At 42.1% G+C, this 4501-nt stretch overlaps 1 non-coding gene across 1 annotated transcript; it reads right to left on the bottom strand.

Moving 5' to 3' along the window:
* Positions 1 to 522: 522 nt before the first annotated feature.
* Positions 523 to 595, bottom strand: Trnaa-cgc (transfer RNA alanine (anticodon CGC)). The gene has a single exon. It is a non-coding gene; the product is annotated as a tRNA-Ala (tRNA).
* Between the last annotated feature and the right edge of the window lie 3906 nt (positions 596 to 4501).

Here is a 4501-nt window from a genome sequence, read left to right as displayed (position 1 = left end):
AAGATGCTAACTATGGCAGAACCAAAGCCAGACTGGGCAGAGTACAAGTGCGCCTGAACATACAGTGCACCAAACATTCCTAACGATGGGACTCCACACTCTACGCCCCGTGCAATGTTAACACCTTGACGTCGGCAACTACGACTGAAATCGGCACGTGACAATCGGCACTGGACGTTGGTGCAGTGGCAGAGCTTTACATGGTCTGATGAATCCCGATATCTTCTTCATCATACCGATGCGAGTGCGCGAATCCGTTGTTTTCCAGGGGAACAGCTCCTTGACACCTGTACAACAGGACAGAGAAAAGCTGGTTGCGGCTCGTTATGCTGTAGGGCACGCGCACGTGGAGGAGGAGGAGATTAGTGTTTAACGTCCCGTCGACAACGAGGTCATTAGAGACGGAGCGCAAGCTCGGGTGAGGAAAGGATGGGGAAGGAAATCGGCCGTGCCCTTTCAAAGGAACCATCCCGGCATTTGCCTGAAGCGATTTGGGGAAATCACGGAAAACCTAAATCAGGATGGCCGGAGACGGGATTGAACCGTCGTCCTCCCGAATGCGAGTCCAGTGTGCTAACCACTGCACCACCTCGCTCAGTGCACGTGGATATCTAGGCGTCCAGTGGAGGTAGTGCAAGGTACCATGACGTATGCTGGGTGCAGAGGAAGTACAACTCTTCATGACGGTCATGTATCGAGATGGCAGTGACATCTTTCAGCAAAAGACAATGCGCCAGTAGTATGACGGACTGGTCCGAGGAACACACTGAAGAGTTCCAATTGAAGTGCTGGTGCCCAGCTCGCCAAACCTGAATCCGATCGAACACACCTGGAATGCGATTGAACGTGTCGTCAGAGCTCATCGCCACCCACCCCGAAATTTACGGGAATTAGGTGACTTGTTGGTGCATACGTGATGCCAACACTCTTCAGCGACCTACCAAGACCTCATTGTATCCCTGTCACGACGCGTCTCTGCCGTTATCCGTCTCAAAGGTAGACATACCGGCTATTAGGTAGGTAGTCGTAATGTCCTGCCTGATCAGTGTAATTGTTATTATTTAGTGTCCCTTAGTTTTCTTGTTTCGTTGGATCGACTCAGAATTATTACAGTTTTACAGTTCAGGTTTCAAGTGAAATAAACTATTATTTCTGATGAAGAAGACACTAGATCCTTAAATCTGTTTGCCGGGCGATGTGACCGAGCGGTTCTAGGCGCTTCATTCAGGAACCGCGCGACTGCTACGGTCGCAGGTTCGAATCCTACCTCGGGCACGGATGTGTGTGATGTCCTTAGGTTGGTTAGGTTTAAGTAGTTCTCAGTTCTAGGGGACTGATGACCTCAGATGTTTGCTCAGACCCATTTGAACCATTAAATCTGTCTAGCTTGGCAGGTTATACATCCTCTTAAGGGGACTACTCTTAAATATTGTGAAATTATTCGTTTCAGAGATAAATATTAGTAATTTGTTTGGGCTAAATGGTTCTTCTGCTACACAGAAACGGAACCTCCGTAACTCACCAAAAATTTTCGGTGCATTACCTTTGAAATTACGACCCACAACAACTAAATTATACTGAACTCAAGCTTCTAACTTCACGTTATGTGTCGACCAGAATCTCTACCACTACCAGTCGTCAGAAGCATCATTGCCAAAGTACTCTTCGACCATTAGTTCTGAGTCTGCTGATATAACTAAACCTGACGCTACAGGGTGGGATGACGCCAACCCATCAACTTCGGCTTTTGCTATCAACAAGCGGGAGGAGAGTTGCAGTTAATTATAGCTTTGCTTTAGGCGGATGCGTACACTGTTCAGTGTCAGCCGAAGTTAAGTATCAGTTGCTAACAAACCTAAATGCCCCAGTTTCAAAAAGAAGAGTGATGACAGCAAAACTGTAAAACGACCGCCAAGTTCAAGGGAGTGCTTCGCAAGTTTTTTACTCTTTTCGAACCACTTTTGAAAGGAGGAATATTTAGTGCTCTTGTGATAAAGACTCACCAAGGTTACAAACATTTTCAAAAGATGTTCGAGGCTATGAAAGAGCAGTTAGCATCTCAAACCTATAGGTAAGATTTTGTGTATCGTTGGAAATGAGAAATAAAAACTTGTTAGAACAGTTTGATACTGGGATCAGCGTGCTTTTATTTAATAAAAAAGAACTTAAATCGTTTCTTGCTACTTTAATGTTTTATGGTACTCACAACTTATTCATTAGAGGAAAGAATTAAGAAAAATTTTTTTTAAGATTTATTCTTGTTTAGAATAATTACAGGCGACAAAATGTTGAAGGATCATTTTCAAGATGGTAGTGGAAAAGGAAATTATACATCATACACAGTTCAAAACAATTTAATAAGTACATGTGATTCTGTTTTACCCTAAGAATTTGGTGATGAGATACACAGATTGCCAGCGTTTGTATTATTAGCTGATGGAACGGCTGACTTAATAGGAAAGAACAGTTGTCGGTGGGAGTATGACTTGTAGAGGAGAAGGAACTTTACAGTAAAGGGAGAACTGTTCGGGTTTTCAGAGCTAACTACGTTGGAAGCTGAGGGAATTCCTTCATCTATTTTCAAATTTATTAAAACTTTGGTTCCTGGTTTGAACAAATTGATTGGCGTGCACTTTGATGGCTGTTCGATAATGGCAGACCATGAAACAGGAGAGCAGGCTAGGATTAGAGAAATGGATTCTTCAGCTGTTTGTTTTCACCGTGCATCAAAAAGACTAAACTTAGTTGTCAATGACATTAATAGCCTCGCAGAGATTCATAACAATGTCGGAAAATAAAAGAAAGTATACGATTCTTTAGGGAATGTGCATTTAGTAGGAAAATATTGCCTAACATTCCATTGTTCTGTGAATCTAGATGGTCACACAAATATATATAAATGAGGGTATTCAGAGAGAACTTGTAGGCAATATAGGCTCAGTCACTTGCAAATAACAAGTGAGACACCAAATCACGCGCCAGCCAACTAGACAGCACAACATCAGTAACTACATTTATTATTTGTCCACAAATTATATCAAGGTGTCCTTCGCATCAAGAGCTAATAGTGAAACGGGTCTCCACTCAGTCAACAGATACATCAGCACTGACCTGCTAGCCAGTTTTCAAAGGCAGAGAGAAAGCAACGACGAATTCGCAAACATTTTCGAGACCTTAAAAATCATTGTAAGAATGTGGCATAGATATAAAAATTTCAACATTGTCTGGAAGGCAGAGTTACAGATACAATACGAATGTCCAGTGCTCATCGTCCGAAGACTATTTCAAAGTGGCAGTTTACAGTCCATACGTAGATTGTGTAATAACGTCACTTACAGGATTATTGACCCATATTTGATTAAAAATGGAAAGAAAGAAGATTTCGTGACAGTTAATGAACAACATGCAAGTAGGGGCCAGATTTTGGTATGATGTCTGGGCAAGCCAAGAGTGTTTTGAAAAAACGAGGCTCCTTGGTGTTCTTGCAAAAACTACGTTTTACCCAGCAGTAGGGCGATTCATTATATTCTAACGAACCACACCTGCACACCATGCATCATAAACCATTCCTTTAGCACAACGCGTAGGGTGGAGATGTGGCTGAGAAATACTGCTGGCGAGGACCGTCTGTCAAGCTTGTGCCTTCTTAGTGCCCACAGCAAAACAACGACGACCATGGTCTCGGGGACAAGGTGGCTGACTCGTTCGGGGGTAAGGAAAGAAATTTACAGTCTGCCTTTACAGATAAATACTGCTATTTCTGTCAACTGTATAAACTAACTTATGGCATTTTTATCAATACCAGTGTAAAATCTTATGACGAGCTTGCCTTAAAGTTGTTTTCTGTGTTAAATTATAAGGACTTCGCCCCTGCATTTGCGTTACTAATATTCATAGGTTTCAATTAAGTAGTTAAAACAACGTATTATTCTTTTTTGTAGAGCATTCTCTATAGGCCATGGTCTAACATTTGAGTAATAGGACGAAGCTTAGTTTTTAGCACTATTGGAACTGGACTTCTTTATGCAACTTTCAAGTCGACACTCAACTTCCAAAATATTAAAAAATACTTCATGCCCACAAGTGTAGAACCATATTGCCCCCCCCCCCCTACAAATCACCTTACGTGCGCCATTGCAAGATTATAATGTGAAAAGGTTTTAGTGAACGAACAGTTGGAAAAGAGATCAGGTTTTGACATTTTCGGCTCCAAGGGTTGATGTCACCAGTACTGCAAAAGTTACAGAGCACAGACGTTTAAGAAGATCGGTAACTTATGGCTTCCGGTTCAGTTCTTATCAATACAAATGCGTGAAAAATTTAAAATATTCTGTTCATTTATTTACGCTCTAAGACAAAAAAGACAAAAGAACGACGCACCACAATGGGCTTAGCCGATTGGGACGAAAATCGGCGGATGTAAGTACACAAATCAGCAAAATTTGATCATTTATTCAAGAGAGAGGACTTCACGAATTGAGCAAGTCGCTGACGCGCTGGT

The sequence above is a fragment of the Schistocerca serialis genome, chromosome 6 (assembly GCF_023864345.2).
Source record: "Schistocerca serialis cubense isolate TAMUIC-IGC-003099 chromosome 6, iqSchSeri2.2, whole genome shotgun sequence".
NCBI classification, from domain to species: domain Eukaryota; kingdom Metazoa; phylum Arthropoda; class Insecta; order Orthoptera; family Acrididae; genus Schistocerca; species Schistocerca serialis.
This window is presented reverse-complemented; position numbering and strand designations above follow the sequence as displayed.